This window comes from Pinus tabuliformis, chromosome 5_1 (genome assembly GCF_031772625.1).
Source record: "Pinus tabuliformis cultivar Carrire ecotype Pingquan chromosome 5_1, CPIR1, whole genome shotgun sequence".
NCBI classification, from domain to species: domain Eukaryota; kingdom Viridiplantae; phylum Streptophyta; class Pinopsida; order Pinales; family Pinaceae; genus Pinus; species Pinus tabuliformis.
In genome coordinates this window covers 493,869,375-493,896,545 of record NC_142305.1, presented here as the reverse complement: position 1 = coordinate 493,896,545, position 27,171 = coordinate 493,869,375, and positions in this window count along the sequence as shown.

Below are 27,171 nucleotides of genomic sequence, written 5' to 3'. Positions count from 1 at the left end.
AAGAAACACGAGTTTCATTTGACATAAAAGGTGCAGTGGTATTTTAAAAAATTGCACAGTATCATTTACCGACAAAGAATTTGCATCAAGAGTCATGTTTGATTTGTTGGATTTGTTTGTTGGCTCTGTTTTATCCACTCGGTGACCACGTCTGATATCAAAGCTAACTTCAAAATGTGCGTTCAACTAGGCTTCAAACGACCAGCCAAAGGACTCTCTAAGGCCTTTCCGAGAGTTTTCGAAGCTGTGGTTGCTCATAAAATCTCTACAAGAATTTCCCAAGACGATCAAGAACCAGTGGGCATAACCAACAGACCTGCAAATAAAAAATTTCAACCACGGCAATTACCTGAGCAGAGGAAATGTGTAACAACTGAAAAATGTTAATTTGTAAATGCAATTTCTGGCCAAATAAAAACGAATTTAAGAAAACCAAGACATGGGTTTTTTTGGGAACAGGGTGAATTAGATAACCTAAAAACAGTTTCCTCAATTTCATAACGGTTTGAGAGAAATCTGGGATTCTTCGGGACATTGTTTCACTAACTGCGCGAGGAAAAAATAGATTTAATTAATGCACAAAGACAACAGTGCGACCATGCAAGAATCAAATCCGATTTTTGGAATGCTATGGTGGTTTGAGGAATTGGGATTGTGATTTGCTGTCACTAAATCCATGGATTCGCTGCCACAAAGGAAAAACGGTTTCTAATTAAATACATAGTGAATTGTTTGAACATGGCACAGGTGTTCAAAACATACACGCATTTCCTCCTCTCTCTTGAGCCTTAGAAATTTTTTTCCGTTGTCTTTACATTCACTCTTTCTTTTTTATCCCACTCCACCAGTTCTTTCTCGATACTAAAACACTTGTTCAGCATTTACTGAAGTTATGCCTTCCAAAGACGCATTGCTTGGACTCTTGAACAAGTAAAGAAATTTATCCAGTTTGCTGAAAGAGGACCGAGTTGGAATACAAAATCTGGGTTTGAAGTTACATGAAAATATTGACAAAGATGAATGTTTAAATTGAGTGAATTGTAGTTAGTTTTTCCAATCTTGGAACAGATGGACAAATTTCTCATCAATTATTAAATTGAAGCCCTGTTTCACACTTCTTTTTCTCTTTAAAAAAAACAAAAATAAAATTATTTGCTAATTATTCTAAAAAAGGCATTGCAATTATCACTAGATTATGGTCCGGTAAACCACAACATTGTTTCTTGCTCTTTGAATTCATTTTTGGTTATTTACTGACTTGGGTTGTTTGTTCAGGATTTTAGCTACAGAAATTATGCACATTCTACAGTTAATCAACAATTCTGCAGCTAAACAACGATTCTACAACTGATTCCATTCTATAGCTAATCGACAATTCTACAGCTGGAAAATAATTCTGCAACTATGTATTTAACTCAATGATTTATTTGTCAAACAATGAATTCTAACGAGAAATTGATGATCAACATGTCATTTCATCTGCTTACATCATCTTTCCCTATAAAATCATGTTTCCATATCACATTTCACATGACAATTTTTATTGTTTCATAAAAATTTCAAAACAATTTAACTTTCTCATACGACATCGGAATTCAATGATTCAAGCATTGTTGGAAAGATCTTGACGAGATCTACAAAATGAGGAAGCTATTATCAGATTTTAAAACAGTAAAGAAAAAATAAATTGCTGAAAAGAAACAACAGGTAACTTGAGACACTACTTTCGACACAAGTATAAACTCTTTTGGTTTTCTTTCATGAACTTGTTTTATAGTACTGATTCTTATTTTTTTAAATGTAAATATCATTAACAGAGAGATTGATCACCTCTCTATTTTGATAACCTTACAATCCATTGGATAAGAATTACTAGTTTTTTGTAGGTTCCAGGAGAAAGAACAGATGACCATAAGCAAATAGTGTCTCTCAAAGACCACATTTATTTCACAAGAAAATGATCAAAGCAGCAATAGAGATGAAACATCAATGCATGAGCACATGTTGATGCATATCAAATCTAGAAGTTGCATGCCTTTCATATTTCAATTTTTCCATTGCATCCATACTCCTTCAATCAATAAAACCTTCATCTCATTTCCTTTGCAGTCGCATTGCATTTCACTTAGTCAGTCAATAAAATTCTTATCTCATATTTTCCTACCTTGCTTTCACTAACTCATAACCCATTTTCATAAAGACATTCAGCTCGCTTACAAGGAATACTTTGCAAAAATAAATAAAATTATCAAATGCAAAGTTTAAGGACATATGATATAAGCCAAGCTCATTCAAAAGCAAAGACATTGCAAGCAAATCAAAGGAATTAATGCAATATTTGCATGAGGACATGCAATTGCTCTAGTTGTGGGGTATGTTGGGCCTCCAAAATGTTTTCAAAATGACATCCACTTTCATCTTTATCACCACCATTTCACTCACACGTCACAACATCATAACTATATAACCTTTCATTAGCCACCATTTTTCATAAATATATGGATTGGGATCTTTATTTACCAAAGTTATTTATTTTGTGTGTTTAAAGTGAATTTATGATTAAAAGATAGGAAATTAACATGGTTTCATGTATCTATATATGTGGCTTGAGTTTCATGACATGTGTAGGTCATTTGGAAGCTTCCAAGGCACCTTTATGTGGCATCCAATTCTCAAATTCGAATTCCCTTCAAAGGAGATTTGGATATGTGTCCTATTTGGATTGTAACTCTATGAGGTGTCTCATCGTTTCCTATTTGGATTAAAACTCTATAAGACACCTAGGGGATATGTGTCTCATTATGAGCTATTTGGTTGTAACTATATGAGATTTTAGTGGAACTTTATTAAATAGGGTAGCTTCTTATGTTTTTGTATAAATAAGAGAGCCTTTTCCTTTGAAAGGCATGTGAAAAGTTAGGGAAATGCTCATGTTTTGAATATAGAATTTGGATTTGGCATCATGCTCATGAGTGATGTTCACTTTGATTTGGTTATGCTTGTATATGGAGCTTCTTCACTTGCCATCCTCATACACCATTGGAATGGCCATCTAATGATTGTGATATTTAATTGCTTTTATAGATTAAAATTCATTTGCTTTCTTAGTATTAGCTTTAGCATAACTGTGTAATCTTTGCTTTTTAAAAACATTTCAATAGGGAAGATTCATGTATTTTCTAATTGGATTAAGTTTGAGGCAAGGGCTCATAGTTATTTAGTTTCCTTTCATGTTCTGTTATTTATTTTCTTAGATCAAACCATCAATTCATTGTATAATTGAATTAAGGATCAGGCCAAGAAAGTGACTTCAAATTGGGTGGTTGAATGTTCAACTTATGCAATCATTGAGCTTTACTTTTTCATGCTTTTATATTTCCTTTTAAGATCTTCATTTAATTGCATTAACTGATATTCCTAAAAATCATTTCAAGAAATTGATTTAATCATATTTCAATATTGAATGGTTGAATATTGAACACATGCAATTACTGAGTTATTTTCTGCACACTTTACTTGTTTTTCTAGGACATTAGAAGTTAATGTATAAATAGTTGCTTACACCTCATCTTAAGAAGATAACACTTCATAATTTGATGTTGGAGTAACTAAGTATAAATTAGTTGTTTTTGATTTCATAGGTTAGTTGAATTTCATTTTTATTATTTGATTTCATAGATTAGATGAATTGGTTTTCGTTATTTTGTAGTTAGACTGATCTAAACTGAAAGACAATTTCTAGCACATATAGTGCACACATGCTTCACAAGTTTACGAAACCCCTGCGTTGACAAATTAAATGATAGGCAATCACTTTGCCCCAACACTTTTCTTGTTCTTGCTATGCAGGATGACACAAAAGAAGTTGCATTTGCAAGAAGTCTTCGAGGTTATCCTGATTATGCTTTCCATCGGAGAGGTAAAAATGTGCATTGGATGAAAGTAGTGGTTGTGACACACCTTTCTGCCCACAGGAAAGACCTTCAAAATTTTGTGCAAATTATTCAAGATCTCATCTTTTCTCTTGCACATTGCTTTATATATGTGTCAATTGATCATATATTTGAGATTGCAGGTCAGGAAAGATTACGGTGGCTACATTGGAAATTCCATTATACGTGAACCCAACCTTCTAGTTGTTAGGTTAGGAGAAGGATTAGTTGCATATTGGTTATCCTTCTCTTGCACCCATCCTGTGTTGTTTTGTTTAGTCTCTCTTGTCTTTTTTTCTTTTCTCTTGCATTATGATTTGGTTTAGTTTCTTTTGCTTGTCTTCTAGTTTTGTTTGCATGATATGTGTTGTATTTCCTTTCGTTTTGTTTCTTTTGTTTTTGTGTCTTATTAATTGTCTCATTTTGTTTTCATCATGTGAATAAGTTTTATGCCTGGATCTGTTTTGGCTTCTTAGTATGTGTGTGGCTACAGTCTAAAGAGTCTTGTGACCCTTCAAAATTTGGTTAACCTCCACTTTGTCTTCCTTGTGTCTATTATATGTTTTGCTCAATGAATTTCCGATGGAAAATACGATCCATCTATTTCCAACCATGAACTTATGTTTATTCAAGAAACCTTATGCATATGAAAGGTTATTTTTTCGGTGTTTTCATGCATATGCAATCAGTAGTGGAGGATTAGGGGAAAAATCTAAACGAGAAAACCTAAATTAGAGGTCTCTATATGCTTCTTTGAAGGAACAACCTCTTCTGCTCCTAATAAGTCGGGATCCCTCTTCTGCCCAAAAATGAATAAGTGTCGATGCATAATCCTCGTTAAATAAATAAATAAAGGTGAAAGAAGAGAAAGACTTCCTACGTAAAGAGGTGAAACAAGCAACTCTACCAGGGTAATGTCCAGGCTCGTTGGCAGCAGATAAATGTTTGTGTTCTTGCGTGACTCCGCAGGGTACTGTCTAGGCATGCTGGTAGTGGAGCAACACCAGAGATGAAAAATTATACTCTGAAAATATTAAGCTAGCGAGCTACACTACCCTTCGCAACTCAAAACATGGTGATATCATTGAATCTTATGTTTTGTTCAGCCAAAAAGGCATAAAGGGGACCGTGTCTATTCACAGTGTAAGTGGAGAAGCCAAAGTAATCTACATGATGAATCAATGCTCCCTGAAGAACCAAGGCCCCGCACAAAAGAATTTAACCGAGGCATAGAAGATGGAATTCTATTAGTGTGTCACCAAGTGTTGTAGTTGGTACAACACCCTCCAAAATTTTGGCTTACACTCAATTTCAGAGCCTTCCTTGGTCTTGCACATTATTGTCACAAACACCGAAACTCATTTCATGTAATTTCTTGAAGTATTTTTCTCCCATTTGCAAGTTGGGTAAATTGTCATATTTTCGCATGATTGGTTGTTGCACAATGTGTAGAAGCCTGTTCTGGTGGTTTCAAGGCTATATATTTGTGAATATGAGTTGTTATAACCATGTAAATATTTGTCACACTCATTCGTAAAGTTTTAAGCATTGTCGCACAAGTGTCGTCACGGTCATCGTAAAGCGTATCTTAAGTGTCACACTTGTCATAACTGGTCATAAAGTTGTCACACAGAGGGAAATGAATTGTTCATGTGTCCTGGGTGATCTATGTTGTTGTGTCTTCAAATATTCTAAGTGTGAGATCACAGTCGAAGTCTTATCATTGTTGACATTAGTCTAACTGGTCTTACACTTAGCCATTTCTAAGAAGTCTTCCTGACCAAGAAACTTGGTTGCACACAACCTACCTGAATTGTGCATTCAACAGTTTCAGTCCTCTAGCTATGACCTTTCCCCTTGACACTACGCAATGCATAGTTCCTTCCTTCCAAGACTATTGTATTGCGCATTTTCTGTGCTCAAGATCTGACCTTGGCCTCCAGAATTGCACAATCATTTCTCTCAGCCTGGCCCTAACTGCGTACTGCACAACCACAAGCCTCAATCTCCTTACCTGAGCCTCTGAACTTCCTAGTTCTGCAATTTCCTAGCCTCCCTTGTCTCCCAAAATTGCGCAATGTGTTCACTGAGTGTCCATCCCCTCAGCCTGCCTCACTAGCTCCCAGAACTACACAATTTTCTCTCTTAATCTAGCCTGAACTGTGTATTATGTAGTCTCAAGGCTTAAGATTCACCCCTAACTACCTGAGTTGCGCAATTGCACAGTTACTGAGCCTATTTCTCAGCTTATCACCTGGTTCTGACTAAGTTAGTGGATCAATATGAACCATCTTAGACTAGGGGGTTTTCAGACTAGTGTCGTCTCATCATGAGTGAATTGCAGATAGAAGTACGTTATCATGTTATGGCGAGATGATGAAGAAAGAGATGAAGGAGGAAAACATGCCGAAAGACACTCTTGTAGTTGAACATGCAAGTTGATCAATCACAAGAAAGAAAAGGGACATCAATTTGTGATCGCAACTCAAGACTTAAGATAATTGAAGATTCCTTATCACCAAGTCATATGGAGGTGAAAAGAATAACATTCTCAAGCATACACTCAACACAGAACAACAACAGTGGCTTGACACTACCACATCATCAAGAAGTCCATGCCGACAATGTCACGTCATGTCATGTCATGAGTTCTCATATGCCACATCATCATTGTGAATCATGTAAATGGTATTCAAAATGTATTGTAAAGTGGAATTCTAAAGGACACATATGGAATATAAAGATTCATGTAAGTTGAAAATTCATAGGAAGTAAAACAATCATGAGGGTAGACAAAGAGTCACAAGGAAGGGGAACATCACCCCTTGGTTATATATACTTTCTCATTGTATGAGCAAAGGACTTTTCACCTTAGCTCCACCTGCAAGGCATTAGAGAGACAAATCAATTCTTTTGATGAGCAAGGAGTGGCTTCAATGTGCCACTATTGGAGCTAGTGATGTTCATTGTATACATGTTTCTTGGAACTTTCACTTAATATAGGAAGCCTTATGGGCTAACACGTTCTTCATGCATGGATTATGGATATTTGTAAGGCTATTCTGTGAATGTTTGTAATTCATGTTTGCTTTCATATGTGCTAAATTAGTTGAACTATTTCAGTTATTTTGGTACTTAGAGAATGTGTTGTAATTGCTATGTTCATATTCACATCCTCGTGGACTATTTCGCTGCATATTAGAAAAATCTTCCTTGTTACATTCGTTGCAATGACCGTCACATCCACCATGAGTATTTTTCTTGATGTTGTATGGATCCTTCTTGTTTAGGTGTGTATCTACTATGGTGGTACTACTACATCTCTCTTAGAGGCTCACTTCTCCTCCCCTTCGCAGTGAATGAAATTTGACACACATACCATCGAACACTCACCAAGTGCACCCCCTTGCTTCTCGAAGGCTCATTCACATGCCTCTCTCTTGTTGACAACCAAAGCCAAGGCATATCTTTAAGAATACATGGCAACCAAGCTGATATTCCAGATGGGGCTCCTACTCCAAATGGTGTGAGGTCTAATTGGGACTTCACATCGAGGAGACCCCTTGGTTGACGGATTTCCAGCACCATCAACACATGAGTAGAACCTAACCTACTATGCATATAACACCATCACCTCTAAGTTTGAACGAATCCCGGGTTGATAATTTGAGTTGAGGAGCCCTTGGGAGTTGCAACACTCTTGGTGCAATACTAGGGCTCACCACAGTGGTTTGGGGACTAGCCATGAAAATGTGCCTCAGATCTGCATAGAGGAATGTGCAGCTAGTTTTGAGTAGTTGAAGTAATTGCTTACCAATGCTCCAGTTTTAAAATTTGTAGATCCGAATAAAGAGTTTGTGGTATGTATAGATGCTTGAAAAAGAGGACTTGGTGGGGGTTTGATGTAGGAAGGATAGGTAGTATGCTATGAGTCAAGGAAATTGAATGAGCATGAGAAGAACTATATGGCGCATAATCTTGAGTTGGCAGCAATCATTCATGCTTTGAATATGAGGAGGCACTATCTTCTTGGAAGATGATTCATCTTGAAGAGTGATCACAGTGGATTGGGATACTTATTTGACCAATCGAATCTGAATTCAAGACCAGCTAGGTGTTTGGCCATGATCAATGATTGTTAGGCCCCTATACTACTAGTGTAACCCCTTATTGTTATTAGTACAATCCCCTTATTAAATTGTTGTACCCATGTAGTCCCCCTATTGTTACTATCGTGCCCCATAGAAGCCCACTATTGTTATTATTGTGCCCTTACATTGTTATTGTTATGTCAGTTCTGATTATATTATGACCCCTTAGACTCCTATATATAGAAAGGAGGTCTTTTTATTTGTATCATCCAAGAATTGTTCATTTGTGTAATGTAAAGGAGGTTGCCCCCTCGAAGAGGCTGAATTCTAAGGCGTTGATCTATATTTTCTATCTTTTTGTGAGCTAGTTTCATAACATTTGGTATCAGAACTTAGGATTCTAGGATTTCGCTGCTCCAAACAGGGAATCATGGAACTTTCGCTATACCTTTTTTTCTCTGATGTTTCAGATGCTAAAAGAAACACCCATTTGGGTTGAAATCGTTTTAAACATTGGGGCCGAATTTCATAGATTTTCGTGCTATATTTGCGGAGATATGATCTGAGGAAGTTGGCCTTTTTGCAAACTCCCGAATTACATTCCAAATAGGTGACCTGGGGAAAATAGTCATAACCTTTGTTTTGAGCATTAGATTGAAATTTCATAAGAAGTTACAGCAAGAGGAAGGACTATAGTTTCTTGTATATATTTTTCAGATCCTAAGGTCAAAACAATGACACGTGGCACTTCATACAAGTTCGCTCTTCTGAAAAGGTATATAATTAGGTCATCTTGGGAGATTGTGCATAACTCTTTCTTGGAGAATCTAAATTCGATTAGACTAGTGGCATTGGAAAGAGGACGCAGAGGGCTACTGCAGATTGCAATTTCAAAACTTAAAGATTTGAAAGTGCAGAGTTACAATCATTGCAAGATCAAGCTCCTAAAATCAAGAAAAAGTGAGATGAGGAATTTTGATGGCAAGGCTCCGGTAAATTGGATACTACAGATGGAGAAATATTTTGATCGACATGGTGTACCACTATTACAAAAGTTATGTATTACATCTTCATATTTAGAACAAGATCAATTTTTATGGTATAAAGGGCTTTGTTCTCATAAACAACTTGTTACGTGGTCAATTTTCACGGATAAAATTATAGCACATTATGAGAATACAAAGAGAAACACCTTCTTTAGAGCAACACCACAACAATTGGAAGAAAAAATAGAAAAGGGGCTTTGTTACAAAGTGGAAAGAAAAATTATGGCAACAAGGAATTCTACCCCTCACAACTATAAAGATGGAAGTGTTGTTTCTCCTAGCCTTCCACAACCTACAAGGGTTACACCACAACAATTGGAAGAAAAAAGAGAAAAAGTGCTTTGTTACAATTGTGATAGAAAATGCACTAAAGGTCATAAGTGTGCTGAGAAGAAATTATTTTACATCGAGTATGAAGAGGAGAAATAAAAGGATCAAGAAACATCAAAAGAAGAGGATATACGCCAGGACCCAACCCCAGAGAAAGAAGAAATGAATCCGACCATATCTTGTAAAGCATTGGCAAGAATTACCACTCCTCAAACTCTCAAGATAGGAGGACATATCAAAAAGAAAAAGGTTCAAGTAGTGAAAGATCACATCGAGCATCAACAACAAGTTCTCCAACTTGTAAAGGATAATGCCACTTTGGTGAAAAATCGAATGCAACAACGGGTAGATAAACATCGTAGTGAAAAATGTTTTGAGTAGGTGATTGGGTATTTTTACTGCTACATCTCAAACAAGCTATTTATGAGAAGGAAATGTTGGCAATATTACATGCACTTAAGAAATGGCGACCTTACCAAATGGGAAGACACTTCAAGGTAAAAATGGATCATGATAGTCTTAAATACTTTTTGAAACAACTATTATCTCTAGAAGAACAGAAAGAATGGGTCACAAATATGTTGGGTTATGACTTTGACATCATCTATAGAAAACAGAAGCAAAATTTTGTTGCACATGCACTCTCAAGAAAGGATGAGGATGTGGAAGCATTGTTTTGTGCTATTTCTATTATCCAACCAGATTGGATAAACAAAGCAAGGGATGAATGGAAGAAGGATGAAGAAGTATGGCCACTCATTCAAAAATTGAAGAAAATACCAATTCAAACAATATTGCTAGAACTTGAAGAGGAAGGAAAAATAATATTGGAACTTGGAGCATTCACAGAAATAAGAACTTGACAGCTACGAAATCGATCAATTTCAGAGTATCTCATCAAGTGGAAGAACTTGCCCAATGAAGATTCCACATGGGAGGACAAGAATTTTATATAGAAGCATCAAGAACTACTAAAGCATTGAGGGCAACACTTTTTGAAGGAGAGGGGCATGTTAGGCCCCTATACTACTAGTGTAACCCCTTATTGTTATTAGTACAACCCCCTTATTATATTGTTGTACCCATGTAGTCCCCATATTGTTACTATTGTGCCCCATAGAAGCCGACTTTTGTTATTATTGTGCCCTTACATTATTATTGTTATGTCGGCTCTGATTATATTATGACCCCTTAGACTCCTATATATAGAAAGGAGGTATTTTCATTTGTATCATCCAAGAATTGTTCATTTGTGTAATGTAAAGGAGGTTTCCCCCTCAAAGAGGCTAAATTCTAAGGCGTTGATCTATCTTTTCTATCTTTTTGTGAGCTGGTTTCATAACAGTGATTTTGACTTCAAGATCAGGTACATCAAGGGTAAAGAGAGTAGGGTTGTAGAAGCTCTTAGCAGGAGAGTACAGTAACATCTATGATTTCATATGGGACATATTTATAGGATCAAATCTTGTAGGTAAGACAATAGGATGACAGGTACGGGGAGCTTAGGCACAAGTTACAACAACAGGGTATAGGTGAACATGATGTGGACTATCATCTCATGACATATGGTTTGGTGAGATTTAGGGACAAGATCTATGTGCTGGACAATAGTGAGCTCAAGAAACTTATCTTGAGGGAATTTCATGTTAAGTCGTATTCATGTCACCCACGATATCAGAAGACATTGAGAGCGGTGAAGAAGTTATACTATTGGCCAAATCTAAAGAAAGAGGTGGTAGAGTTTGTGGCTAGATGTTTTGATTATCAATAGGCAAAGGCAGAGTGTAAGCATCTAGGTGGGTTACTACAGCCGATTTTGATTCCAAAGTGGAAATGGGAGGTCATTTCTATGGATTTCACCATAGGTTTTCCAAGGACATCTAGACAACATGATTCTATTATGGTTGTGGTTAACAGGTTGACAAAGGCAACACACTTCATTCTAGTGATGTGTACTCATTCATCTAGTGAGGTAGCACATGTTTTCATCAGAGATATACTAAGGTTGCATGGTGTTCCAAAGAATATTGTGTCAAGACAGAGATGCTAAGTTCACTTCCAGGTTCTTGAAAGAGTTATTTTTAGGTTTGGGTATAGCGTTGGCCTTCAGTACAGCTTATCATCTACAAATAGATGGACAGACAAAGAGGGTCAACAAGATTTTGGAGGACATGTTGAGGATGTACTTTATGTATCAACAAAGAAAGTGGGAAGAGTATATTCCACTAGTGGATTTTGCATATAACAATGGGTATCTGAAATATTTGAAGATGAGTTCATTTGAGGCACTTTATGGGTGGAGTTGCAATACCCCTATCAATTGGAGTGATCTAGTGAACAAGGTATTTATTGGACTGAACATGTTGGCAGAGATCTAACAGGAAATGCAAGTAATAGGGAAAAATATAAAGATAGCACAAGATAGGAAGAAGAGTTATCCATATAAGCACAAGGTATTTAAGGAATTTTAGGTTAGAGGATTGGTGTACTTGTGCATCAAGCCTAAGAAGAGCTCCTTGAAGATAGGTTCATGTGCGAAGCTAGCACCTCGGTATTGTGGACCTTTCAATATTCTTGAGAGGACTAGACCAGTAGCCTACAGACTTGCACTGTCTCCGGTAGTGAAAGTGCATGATGTTTTCCATGTGTCATTGCTTAAGGAGTATGTGAAAGACGTTGATCATGTGACTGACTAGTCTGTATTGTAGGTGGAGCCAAAAGGATAATTCTAGCCGGAACCTCAGTGCATTTTGCAGTAAAAGATGCCCATGCTCCAGAATCGAGCAATCGAGAAATTTAAAGTGCAATGTAAGAACTTTGGGCCCGATGAAGCTATATGGGAGATGGATGATCAGACGCGGTGTATGTATCCTTCTCTATTCGCTGGTTGAGTGCATGTCTTTTGGTATATGTTTTGGTGTGGTGTTTGGTTATGTCTATATATGTATATGTATGTAAATATCACATCAAGGTGTGTTATAAAGCTCCAATAAGTTGTATGTTGTTCATGATGTGTTGGTTATGTTTTAGCATATGGATATGATATAAATGCTACATCGAGTTGTGTTATAAATCTCCATGGGCAACATATGTTTTGTTGGTTCAAAAGTGTCATTGAACACTAAGCACAATGTTCCCCAAAGGGGAGGGTTCTGTAATAGCCCCAGTTAAAAATCCAAGTAATAAAGTTAATTAAGGAAAAAATAAGACCAAGGTCATGGGACATGTATTCCAAGATGAATGTTGGGAAAAAAACATAGTGATGGGGATCAATGGTGATTAATTAATGGCTATGGAAATTGGCAAAGGAATTGGTAAAGGCTTTGGAAAGGCAAAGTGGCATTAATTGGAATTTATTTATGAAAATAATGGAAAATAGGAGAAAATGAAGGTGAAAGGTCACATGTTGCATGTGAGGAGGAAAAAGAAGGAAAAATAATGGAAATTGAAGAAAATAGAGGCCTAAATGATAAAAATGCCTCTGAGGGTCAGTACACAGCTTTGGTTAGTACAAATTTTTGTCAGTTTTAGGTTGAAGCTCTCTCTCTATACTCTCTCTCTCTCACTCTTGCACACAAATTTTTCTTAGAGCATTCTTGGAGCACAATGGATCTAGAGAAAAGGAAAAGGAAAGAAGGAAAGTGCAAGAGGACAACAAGATCAACAGCTACAACTGGATTACTTTGCATATACTACCAAGTTTCATGTATGGTTTACTTGCTAGTTTTGAAATGCATGGTGTATGCATGTGGTTATTTGGTTAGGATCTGCCATTGGCATGGAGGATTGCCTAGATTGACAATGATTTTTCCTAGCCTTTCCATTTCCTGGATAATCATGGTGTTGTGGGTTTTTCTTTTTGTTTTTTGATTGGTGTTCATGTTTCTTATGGTTGTGGGTTGAGTTATTAGTTCCTAGAGCCTTGACTGGACAAATACTTTGGAAGCACTGTAACAACTTGGGTTGAGTTAGTAGTCTTGGAAGCCTTGGTTGGAAAAATTCTTTGGAGCCCTTGGTGGGTTGAGTTACTAGTCCTGGAGCCTTGGTTGGACAAACACTTTGGAGCCCTGTGGTAGTTGTGGGTTGAGTTCCTAGTACTAGAGCCAGGTTGTAACAAATGCTATGGAGCCTTGGACAACTTTGGTAGAGACCAATCTAGTGATGTTTAGTGATGTCCAACCGTGAGGTGGAATCACTAGTTGAGGATTGAGGTGGTCTAGCCTTTGGAAGCTCTAGTTTGGTTTTGTTTGGTTTATTCCATGAGATCCCACATCCATGCTTGGAATATGGCACGGGGATGATTGGCTGAAAGAGAGATTTGGTTCAGCCCAATCTATGGTCGAGTGGTACACAGAAGTCCCTGAATTGGTTGGATTTTGCTTATGTTAATAAGAGCTCTTTTCCTCTTGTATTTTATGAGTAAATGTACTTGTTATTATGTGGCTTTAATGGATATTCTATCATTTTTATAAGGATGGTTTTATGATAGACTTGAGTTATGGCTCTCATCATGTTTTTGTTAGTAAATTAAATGTTAATGAATGTATGACCTAATAGGTTTTAATGCAACTATTATGAGAGGGAATTAGACCTTCTTGATGATTCTTAGATAAGTATGAGATCCCTATGTTCAGATGTGTAATTATGACCTATATATTACATGTTCATGATGTGTTTGATAGAACGTATGTCATGGTTAGGCCTAGTTAGGTCAAGTTCTTGGCTAAGTTTGTGTGGAAGGCTTTGTCCTTGTGTCATTTATCTTTTCTGAAAGTTTTATTAAGTTCTTAGTAGTGGTTTGGAGACTATCCCTGAAAAAGTGCCTCAGATCTCACTGTCCCTGGCAAAAAACTGGGTGAAAAAGATTGTAGTCTCTCACTTGTAGGCTTATGCATGTGACTGGAGGGTTATGCCAACGTCTAGGAGTCTAGATCAGTGAAAAAGTAGGTTAACTTAGGGTTTGGTCACCTGGAAGGGTATTTTAGCTCTTGGGGGTCCTTTAGGACCAAAAAGAAGTCAATAAGGTTTTTGCTGTGTTGATTCCACTTCCTTAATTTCACCTAGGAGGATGATTCATATCATAGTAACTCCTCATCACATATTTACCCCGATGGACTGGTGAACTTGGGTAAGTGTGGGAGGAGGGTGATACAAGGTCTCTTTGAGATAATAAAGAAGAAATGGTATAATGCATATAGAATTCATTCTACCATGATACATGCACATTCAACTAGTATTGAATGTAGAAAAATTGAAATTCAACGAGCCTTCCTTGTTGGACCAGGAAGAGAAATAGGTCCAATCTTCATTACAAGATTGGGAATTAGAATCTCTGGTAGAGTTGAGAGAGGATATATTTTTGCAAAAGAGATACAAAACTACAATACATGGATGGCATGACCTTTGACTGATTAGGTTGAAAGGACAACTTACAAAAAAGGCTTGCTAATACTCTAGGGAAACAATAGAGGAAAATTTTCCTCACCTAATTTAGTAAAAAATTTGAGGATCAACATCCTCCAAAAATGGGGAGGCACAATTTATATTACATTATTATATTAATTTTTCTCCATATTGGTTCTTCCAAATGGAAAAATTGGAATTAGTTCACAAGACCATTTTTACTGGCAGGTCCTAGTTTGGAAAATAGGGGTTTGAAACTTTCCATAGGCAATTTAAGGCATTATATAACATTTTTGGGGAAACTAATTTTCACATAAGCATTTCATACCCTACTGCCATTCTACACATACATACCTTTCCATCAATGCAAGGATAACCTCATTTGGAGTGTGTATGTAATGACTTCTAGAAGTTGACCTTCCTATTTTGACTACCATAATTTGAGAGGACGCCAAATCAACTCCCATTGTTGATGGAAAAGGGGGCTAACCACAATACAATTATGAATAATACTCTAGAATAGTACATTGTAACTCTATATAAGAGTTGAAGGAGTCAAACTTAACCACTAATAGGCTATTGAGGTGTGTTATAATTGGGCCATTACGAGGAAAAGGGGTTCCACTCTATTTGAATGCATTTTGTTCCTTAGATGAATAGAGTATCTAAGAGGGGATATAGAGAGAGGGAAAATAGCAAGGGTTTTTGTATTATAAAAATCCATGGGGCACAAGTATCACTCCTTCGTATTTGCATCAATTTACATTAGAGAAAGAGAGAGCAAATCATCCTCACCTTTCAGTTGGGTTTTCTCTCGAAAGGGTTTCCTAGATTATATTTTATGTTCATTTTGGTCTATGAGTCTAATTTTGTTGTTCTCTATTATCCGTAGTTTATCTATTTATTGAATAACCAAAATACAATAGTTAACAAATCCATAAATCTAGGGAAAAATTAACCTTCATAATGTAGATGTCATATTTTCAAATATATGTTTTATCAAATTTGTTGTGATGAATTTTTTAGTGGAATATGATTCCCTACAAATTTACAAATCAAGTGTTTTGATATACATAGGTCAACATGTCCATCAATTTAAGTGCATAATGAAAATACATAGGCCATAAGTACATGTAACTACTTAGGTCAAAATGGGTCACTACATACACACATCCTTTGCGAAGCTTCATTATTAAGATTTGATTTAAAAAGTGAGGTGGGATCATGGTGTATGGTCTTTGCGACTTCTAAGGGAGAAAAACTTGGGATATACAAGTTCCACTGGAACTTAAAATGGTCCACCAAATGGTGTATGAGATGTCGAACCCTATGGTCCAATATGTGTAATTGTCCAACCATTATGGTTCCCATGTCCAAGACATATAATTCCCTCTAATTTAGATTGCAAGTTTCAATATCAAAATAGTATCACAAAATAGATACATGAAAAACATCATGAGATTTATGCAAGTGGGATGGTAAATTGATCTAATTCTCTCTCGAACCTTCAACATTCTTATAAATTAAGTTGACAACATTATCCCTTTCCTAACTTAATGGTACTCTTGTTAGGTTGGCTACAAGTAAAACTTGGTGCATCAACATAAATCTTATGTTTATCATGTGTCTCCTTTAACCATTGTCTAATGTGAATCACTTACTCCATTTCTCGAATCAATTCAAGCCCTACTATTACTCATTCTTCTAACCTTTCCCAACTTATCATTGTTCCACATGGATTTCCAAACAAAACTTGATAAGGAGGCACCCCGCTTAAAATGCAGTAACTTTTATTATAAGAAAAATTCACCAAAGGTATTTGTTTCTCCCAATAGGTTTGGTTATCCATAACATACATCCTACTTATGTCTTCCATAAATTGATTCACTTTTTCTATCTTGACATCCATTTCAGGAAAATATGTTATGCCCATGTTGACATGAGTTCCCAAGTTTGACTACGAACTTGTCCAAGGCCTGGACATAAAAAAAAGAGTCTCTATATAACTTTTGGGTAATCCATGTAGATGGATGACTTCACTTATAAACATGCATGCCACATCAGTGAGATCATACATGTATTTGAATGGAATGAAATGGGTGTTTTTGGTCAACTTATCCACTATGATGAGTATGACAATGTGTCATTGTGATGTAAATGGAAAACCCACATTGAAATCCATAGATATTACTTCAACTTGGACATATAAATATGATGTGGTTGTATAAGTCTTGCGGAGTGATGATGATCATTCTTCACTTGCTGGCATTTGAGACGCTTAGCGACGAATTAGACTATGTGACTTTTCATGATTGCCCAAAAAGTAAGTAAATAAAGTAAAACACTCTCCATTGTTATTATCCTTATGATTGAACTAGATCCTTCCATCTAAATTCTTTCCCTAATTTGGGAGGTTAGTGTAGTAGAGATATCCAAATATAATAATGAGTAAAAGATAAATAAGTAATTTTCACCAAGTTAGGAAATGGGTAGTAAAAATTGGATTTCAATGTTTTCTATAATTTCTAAACATCCTAAAGAGAAAATAGACATGTAAAACTAAAAAGGGAAGTTGGAGAAAAATAAAGAGATCCCATTTGGATAAAATAAATCTAAACATATAACACTTGCTTGGTTTAAAATTCTCTACCATAAATGTGATTCCTTTGTTGCTTCAATCCATAGCATGTAAAGCAACAATGAGTAGGAATAAAAAGGAAAACTTAAGAAAACAAGCTTGAGTTATTATTCTTCACAACCTACAATTAATACTCCTTATAAATGTTTCTCTTATGAGAAATGTGTTGGTTTGATTGGATTCAAATGTCTATGGGGAAATACACTTGAAAGGACTATATTCCCATGGTAATTATTATAAGAGAAGATACAAAATAAGCTTCTATTTAAGGAGAATAAGCTAAATAGGATGATGCTTGAAGTTATCTAGTCAAATAAAAATATAAACATACAATTGAATACTCAAATAGAATAATAGAATATTTGAAAACTAAATATTCTACAAATATAGAAGAATAACTGGTAAAATAAAAGAAAGATGTGAAGCTAAATTTACACAAGTATAGTGGGAAGGAAATGGACTTTACCAATGGTAAGACCTTTAATACAAAAAAAAAACACTCATGATAATATAGTTTCAATGTTGGATTCTTAGAGTGCATAAAAGCATATTTCCTCCTTAAATTTGATATATGAAGACCTAAGTTATCTTTAAAAGTATTATGTCTTGAATAGTTTTATTGCTCATTAAGTGTGATCCCTCCTAAATTTGATATAGTGAAGAGCTACTTATCTATGAAAGTAATCAAGACATGAGTCATTGTATTACTTATGACCAATTGATAAAACCACATGGGGTAAGTACATGGACATATGATGGAAAATTTTGGGTATTGCATGGATTTTTGTATATGACATTTCCCTTTTTAATTATACGTGTTGTAGGATACATGTTAATTATTTATATGAATTTGACGATGATTATTATTATTATTCACTGTGATTTGATTTATTAGATTTTAAAAAAGGTAAGGAATTATTTTATTTGTTTTAGAATTTTATTTCAGTGCTAGAAAAGACTTAAAGGAAGTGTTCCAAAATCACCTAAGTTTTGATGAGTTAAATAGTTAGGAAGACCAGTATCGTAATAAATATTTTGAAGTTGTTATTTAATGTGGATGTACATAAGACATTTTAAGAGAAAGTTCTTTTCACCTTCAACCCTCTTAGTGTCACAAAGATGAAAAATTCCTTCGACCCATGACATAACAGGAATTTTGACCACCTCATTTCACTACATGGAGCTCATAAGAATTTGTTCCTATCTTAAGAAAGCTAGTTTTGTTCCTTAGACTAGTCAAAATAGAGATACTTTTGATCTTGTTGATTAAGATTCATCACCTTCTTATAGTATCTTAATTTTCTTTTAGGAGATAATTCTTTATTGCACCACAAGTTCTCCTTAAATTTAAGTATAATAGTATTTTAAATATTATCATTATTCCACTAAGTAACCTATTCTTTAACCCTTATTATTTAGCCAAAACAATTGCATATATATTCACTCACACATGAATTTTCGTTATTATAATTTAGGCATGAACTCACTACTTTACAACCCTTATTGTTAGTGAACATTGAAATAGATCATTATTGAGAAAAATAATATCAAAAAATATTTTCCCACATTTATGGATCTCATACCTTGAAAGGAAAATCAAGAAATGTATCTCCACATTCATGAACAAGACCACCTAGCTAGCGTTCCCTGCAACTTAGTTTAATAAAATATTTTAATGTCATAATGTGTTGTATGTATTCCAAACAATAATAAAATTGTAAAATGAGGTATATGAATATTTTTTTAATTTTTTTTATTGAGTTTTTTAATATAATTAAACATTTTTTTTGTTAAATAAAGGTTTTATATATATATATATATATATATATATATATATATATATATATATATATATATATATATATATATATATATATATATATATATATATATATATATATATATATATATATATATATATATATTTGACATTGAAGAGAATGATAACAAGTTAATAATTATTTATTTAATATTGAATGATGACAATTTTTTATATAATGCTCATATTATAGTACACATGTCATGTCATTAGAGTATAGATTGATATAATGAGAATTGTACAAATTATACACATGTTATTTTTACATATTTTTTTGAAATTTATATTTTAAAAATTATTTTTTTGTAAATTAAAAAATAAAACCCATTAAAATTGTCTATTCAATACTTTACACCAATGAGAAAATAGAATTTTTGAATTTAACTACAAACCATTTTTGTTTATGGTACATAATAATTAATATATAATGTTATTTTTCAAATTATTTATAATTATTTATATTTATTGTACATAGTAATTAGTGATATAGTACATACTAATTAATAATAGAGTACACAAAAGTCTGTGCTAGTAGGTTCATGTATGGGTTCATGTAAGTCAGAATAAGTGGGAAAAGCATAGAAGAGACTCAGCAAGGCCTAGCAGCTGTGTTGCTGTTGCAAGCTTCATTGAAGCCCCCGCGTAAAATTGGTATTAGAGACAAAGCGTTTGGTTCAGGTTAGTACTCAAGAAAAACACTCTATATATTATAAATGGAGCCTTATAGAATATCTATTTCTTTTCGAGAGTTAGAAGAAAAAGAGACTTTTGCTGAAGAAAATCCCCTTAGAGATATGTTTGCATCTGCATCTAGTCGAGTATTAAACTCTGCTGAATTAGAATATGAAGAAACACAACCTTCTACTAGATGGCAGCGACCTAGTATAAATGCAACTGAAGTCTATTCAGACCTGTCTGCTTTTCTTTCAATAGATGCAAACATAATTTCTATTAAAGAAAGTTTAAGTCAGATTCAAGAAAACTCTGACTGTGTACAATCTATTCCTCTTTTAAACTCCAAAAAACTCCAGGATGAGGCAAAAAGACAAAAAAACTCGATATCTTCATTTGGGGTGCATACGCATTGGGATTCATGTTTTAATGCATCAAGGTCTAAACACATTTGTTCTAGCCACTATCTGAGATTTGACCCATAACAAATATACTGATTCATTGATAGGTGGGATAGTAGCTCCTCTGTCTAATGGCCCTGTTTATTTCAATTGTTATCCTAATTTCTCTATATATGTTTTCGATGAAACAATTGAAAGCATTCTTCAGTTACAAATCCAGACAACTGGGTTTGACATGGCCAAAAAGGGACACAATATTGTCATACAAACAAGGGGTTGCTTCTGTCATACAAACACCCTCTATCCTGCAGTCATACATGCCCCCAGCAAAGATTCAAAAGCAATTGTAGTGGTGTTAACAGATTCTAGAAAACAAAATATTGAACACCAAACTATAAGATGGGAAGATCTTACCTTCCCTGAACACTGGGTGGTATCCAATCCCAAGCCTCCAGCCATAAAGAAAATTACTTCTGCTGATATTAGAGAAGAACCTTCTTCTGCTATTCTTTCTTTCCCTCGAAGATCAACTATTGATAGGAGAAGAATAGACCAGATATGCAGAAGTTCACCATTGTACAAAAACCCTGAATTTGTAGATACAGCTTGTTCTAGCTCCAGTTCAAATTCTTGTAAACATATTTCGTTATTTGAGTTTGCACAAATAGTAAATTTTTCTTCACTTGAAGTAAAATGTCCAGAATGCCATTGCTCTGTAAATCTTAGCCATCTTGCTAAAATGGTCATGCATGAGAATCATCATCCTAGGATAGGAGAAGCTCCACCGTCTACTTTTGTAAATCCTTGTCCAAATCCTAAGTGTTCAGATATTCCATTTCCCCATGAGTCTGAGCATATTCTAATGATGCATGAGATAACTACTTTAGAAAATGAAGATCCAAGGTTAACAACAATCTTTAGCACAATGAGGCCAGCAAAGCCTAGATATGGGCTAGGATACTTAGAGCAAGCAAATGGCTTAATTCCAGATTCAAGATTTGGCAAAATACCAGATGACTGTAAGAAGCCTGTAGTCATGGAAATGCAGAAATTCTTTACCTTAATGGATGGATGTCCAAAGCACAAGATTGGTGCTAAATGGATGAAGGCTATGCTCAATTGGGACATATTTACCCATCCAAAGGCTGAAGAATTTGGTCTAAGTCATTCTATTGAAGATAAGATCAGACTGTCTCAAGAATGGAAACAGTTCATGGAAGATACCAATACCTGGATTTCATTATGTTCACGGATTCAGAAGAAATAGTCAGAAACAATCATGATGACTGATGATACTACAACTACATCATCCAAACATTTCTGGTCAGCATTAAATGGTGATAAGGTTGAAACTCCAACCACATTTCCTCCTTACAAAGGAATAGTCATAGGAGAAGGCCAACATTCTGCTAAAGCCATTCCACTAGTGTTAAAAGATGACAATGCTTTAGGCATTGATGGCAGAATACAAAAAGCTAGTGAACAACTAAACTGGACCAATACAGCTGTCACAGGGCTAGAGATGAATGTAGCTAAATCTGCAGAAGTGAAAGAACAGTTCAATACTATTCAATTGATATAAATAAATCAATCAATGATGTACAGTATTCCACATCGGTTGTCAGAGGTTATGTTAGAGAATCTCTGATGAAGTTAGAAAATGTAGAAGAAAAATTTGTAGAACATTTTGATTTTACTTCGGGAAGAATAAATGAATTGGTGGGAAAAGTTGATAAAATGTCTTTATCAAAAGAAGATAAACCTGTTCCATCCTCCTTTATATCATTAATAGAAACTTGAATAGTATTGAATTGTTCTTTCACTTCTGTAGATTTAGATACATTCATCTCTAGCCCTGTGATAGCTATATTGGTCCAGTTTAGCTGTTCACTAGCTTTTTGTATTCTGCCATCAATGCCTAAAGCATTGTCATCTCTTAACACTAGTGGAATGGCTTTAGTGGAATGGATTTACCTGAACCAAACGCTTTGGCTCTGATACCAATTTTACGCAGGGGCTTCAACGAAGCTTGCAACAGCAACACAGCTGCTAGGCCTTGCTAAGTCTCTTCTCTGCTTTTGCCACTTATTCTGACTCACATGAACCCATACATGAACCTACTAGCACATTTCTCTCTCTGACGACCTATTCAACGACATATTTGCCTTACACAGTCTAGCATCCCTTCTGTGCATTGGTGAACCTTTGGCGAACCTCAATACAAAATAACTCAAGCAGATACTACCTCAACAGCTCATTTATAATGCACGAGTAGTCAAATGTGGAATAAACAACACTCTCTTATATTAATTCAACAAATGGATTATAGAAGATTACAATCCATTCTTTCTTGAGATAGATTGTGTTCGCATTTACCAGACTTTTGCTACTCAACTAGGAGATAGCTTACTGGAGGCTACCTGGAGAGATCATAGACTCAGTCTTTGAACACTGAAACTAACACTCCCATAGACAGACTCTCTAAAGATTTGGCCACTTTAGGTTCTCACCTGTGTCGAACACATAGATGCGCAGGCTTCTCAGATCACCTAAGACTTTTGAGATCTCTTCATGATGCAAGCAGGTCAGACAATAGTTTGCAGTTGCAGAGTAGGAAAATCTCTCGACTCTTGAACACAACAAAAATCAAACACAACTCTGAATGCCTCGAATGAGCCTTACCCCTTTCTTATATAGGAAAAGGAGGGGACAAACATCCAACCCTCGGGCATACAAACTCAGTACTAATTATTCTGTCAGTCTGTGAGATGTGGCTCAAAGCGCACCAAAAGTCGGAGAAGTGCTCCGAGTCTCGTGACTGAAGAATATTTGTACTATATTTACATAGTGGAGATTATAGCGAATCCCAAGGAAAGCTTAAACTTTACAAAGTAGATACTTTTTGAACAACAAAAGTCCACGAGAAAACTGGTCACATTCAGTCCATGACTGGACACCATTATTACAATGTGGATGCTTTTAGGAAAAGCCCACGAGAACCAATTATGTATTGGGGCCACCAAGAGGTGTAATCCCTAGAAAGCGGATTCTAGGATATATAATCCCATCCCATGCTTTAGTATAGATTTGTCGGATGATCATGGGTTTGTTGAGTACATATTGATGTTTTATTTTAGTCATGACTAGCCATTCATCATGCCTAGCCATGAATTGTTGTAAAGTTGCATGGTCAGGATATTGAAATAAATCGCTGACCGATTTACAAGGTAGATGGAAACATTCTACAACATTTCTTTCAAAACACTTTTTACACTGCATCTGGAAGTAACTTTCATAAAAAACTGGATCGATTGCAGTTCTATTTACTCCATAATCTTTCCACCAGTCCCTTAACCATTCTTCTTGTTGGTTTCTCTGCATACTTCCTGTGGATCCAAATTTAAGCTTTGTATAATGAATTTCATTTTTCCCGTCGACATTTAAAATGTCCCACCATAATTTTTTATATCCAGCAAAGTTATAAATGGTGTCAGGAAAAATTAGATTAGGATCATTTCTTGGCCAGAGTGCAGTATTATCTCTCATGACTGGCTAGTTTGTATTTCTGGTTCTATTGATCGAGAAAAATCTATGATAAATTTTTCTTCTGTCTCCTCCTTCTGACCAAATCATTGAGATGTCATGGAAAGAACTTTGTAATGCTTCTTCTGCTTGGTGTGCTGCGGCCATACTGCTAGTGTACACCATGTCGTGTATCCAACGATTTCCTTTTGGAAATACTCGCCTTTCGGGAACAAGGTGTAGGATGTCAGTGTGTGGTTGAAGATCTGCATCTAAAACCTTTGTATTCCTTAGCTACCATGTAGGTTTCCAATTATTTTTGTATTCTTCCCAACTCTGATCTTCTCTAATTGTTCTCAAAACTTCTTGCTGCTGAGTTGGATCCCATTCTGTTACAATAATCATCACATGTTCTTGATGCTGGTTTTGAATATGTTCTCTGCTGAGAAAGTCTGGCAAACAATTTTCATCTCCTTTTATATGCTCAACTTCAAAATCGAAGTTAGCAAAGAGAGCTTGCCATCTTGCAAATTTTTCTTCTCCTGGCTTTTTGATGTCTTTGGTTAAGACTTTCTTGAGAGCTGATGCATCTGTTCTAAGGAGAAATGGCTTATTGACAAGATGTATTTCAAATTTATCTATACAGTTCCATGCTGCCTTAACTTCTTTTTCTATGGTAGAGTAATTTCTTTCAGCAAGATTCCATGTACCTGAAACAAATTGTACAATTTTCTCTTCATTATTTTTCTTTTGCTTCAGGATTCCTCCCCATCCGATGTTACTGGCATCAGATTCAACAATCTTATATGCTTCATCATCGGAGATGTGCAAAATAGGAAGGGATTTAACCTTGGCTTTTATATTTTTAACTGCTCTGGTGTGTGCTTCAGTCCAAGGTTCTGGATTCTTTCTAAGATGCTGATTCAACAAACTTCTATCTTTAGCACAGTCTTTATAGAAGTTGCTAACATAGTTTAAGCATCCAAGGAATCTTTGGAGCTGCGTCTTATCTGTAATAACATCTGGAAATTTGCTGGAAAATTCCAGAGCATGTTTTTGCAGAGAGATCTGGCCATTAAAAATTGTATGGCCAAGAAACTTAATTGAAGTTTGAAAGACTTCAATTTTCTTTTTGCTGAGAACAAGACCATTTCTTTTAATGGTATTTACAAAAATCTGTATGTGTCGAAAATGGTCCTGGACATTCTTGGAAAAAATAAGAATATCATCAATATATACAATTAACCAATCAAAGAAAGGTTTAAAAATGGAATCCATCACCTTTTGAAATTTGGATGGTGCATGTTTGAGACCAAAAGGCATCACATTCCACTCATAGTGCCCTGCTGGCACACTGAAAGCAGTCTTGAATTTATCTTCTTCTGAGATTGCAACTTGCCAAAATCTTGACTTTAAATCAAATTTGGAGAAAATTTTTGCACCTGCGATTCTACTGATAAGATCTCCCTTATGAGGGATCGGGTAAGTGTTGTCAGCTAAAATAGAGTTCAGAGGTTTATAATTGATTACCAGTCTTGGGATGCCTCTGATTTGTTCGGCTCTTTTGTTTACATAGAACCCATAGCAGTTCCAAGGGCTGTCTGACTCCCTGATTAGCTTCTTCTCCAACAATCTCTGTATTTCTTTTTCACATAGATCACGATACTCCTTATTCATAGGTATGGCTTTGCTTTTACATGGCCGCCCTGTATATTCTGCTTTATATGGTAGTTGTACTGAATATTGCTTTCGATGCCAAAAAGCATTAGGTTCTTCAGCACATCATTCTTTTTCAATCTGCTGTTTAATCTCAAAAAAAAATTTCTGGTTAGCTGGATGCTTTAGCTGTTGTGAAACTTGGATAGTGGATTTTAGATCTTTAAGATCTAACAATTTTGATTCAGCTTTGTCCAACTCTTTCATGGCTTGTACCATTGTTGAAACTCTGGGATTTGAGATGTAAGGCATCTCAATCCTTTTAGGAATGCCACTGGATGTTGGAAGTGTGATGAAATATCCACCTCTGTTTTTCTTCAAACGGATTGACCCATGTGGTTCTACTGCGGCCAGAAAGATATTGCCTAAAATGCAATCTACTGGGATGTCACCGACTGCAAATTTTAACTTTATACAATGATTATCAAAGCAGATTGAAGCCTTGGGTACTTCATAGTTGAGTGTTTTTCTGCCTAGACCAATCACTTTTCTTTGTGCAGACATCCAGTATTTAGCTGGAACAACTTTGGTGCTTAGTATATTAACATCTGCTCCTGAATCTATAAGAGTAGTTAAGCTAAACATTTCACCTTGAATACATATGTTAACCTGTACATGGTGTTGTTGATATTCTATTGCAAGTATCCTCATTTCTTGAAAACCAGTAGTAGGATCCTTTTTTCCCTCAAATATTTGAATATTTGATTCATGAAATTCTGGTGGATCGTATTCATCAAATGGATCTACTGCAATATTTTGTTTTCCTTTTTCTAACATTTCAACCTGAATCTTTAGTGCAGAAATTTCAGTTTTAAGGTTATGAATTTCTTTACTTACCTCCCCCAAGGTAAGTGCCCGAACCTTGTCCTGTTGTTTTTGCCTTTGAAAGGATTTTGCATTGCGTTCATATGAGGCATCAATGAATAGGGGCTTCTTTGAAGATCCTTTACTGTGACTGGAAGATTTTATCTGGTCCATAAAGGCTTCAGTAAGACGACTTTTCATCTCGCCATCTTCCATTGCTCTTATTTGTGACAAGATCTTTATTTCTTCTTCTTCTGTCTGAGCCATTAATACTTTTTCTTTTTGTGGTTTGTCCTCTGGTTCATCATCAGAAGAGTCATCAAAAGAGTCAGAATCTATGTTTGAAAAATTACATTGACATTCTTCAGAATCTGAACAATTACAAGCCTGAGCATGAAGATTCAATTCCTCATATTCTTCTTCTGATGTGTAGACAGAACTGGAACTAGAATATTCAGCAGAAGAATAAAGTAACTGTTGCTGTTGAATCTGAGGACGATCTCTGATCACTACATTTGGACAGTGATCTGTTTTATGTGTTCTAGACCCACATCTCATGCAAAGCATTGGGGTCTCTGTTTTTTCTGTTTTTACAATCTTTTTCTGTGATAGAGATTGAGACTTTTTACCTCTATCTTTCTTGGACTCTTCTCCTACTGGACATCTATTTGCAGTGTGTCTAGTTTTACCACAAAGCCAGCATGTTAATTTGTTCCATTGTTCTTGCTTAGCACTATGCAAGTGAATATCTGATGGCTTGTAGTAATGAGTCTTAGGGACATACCTGTAATATCCCT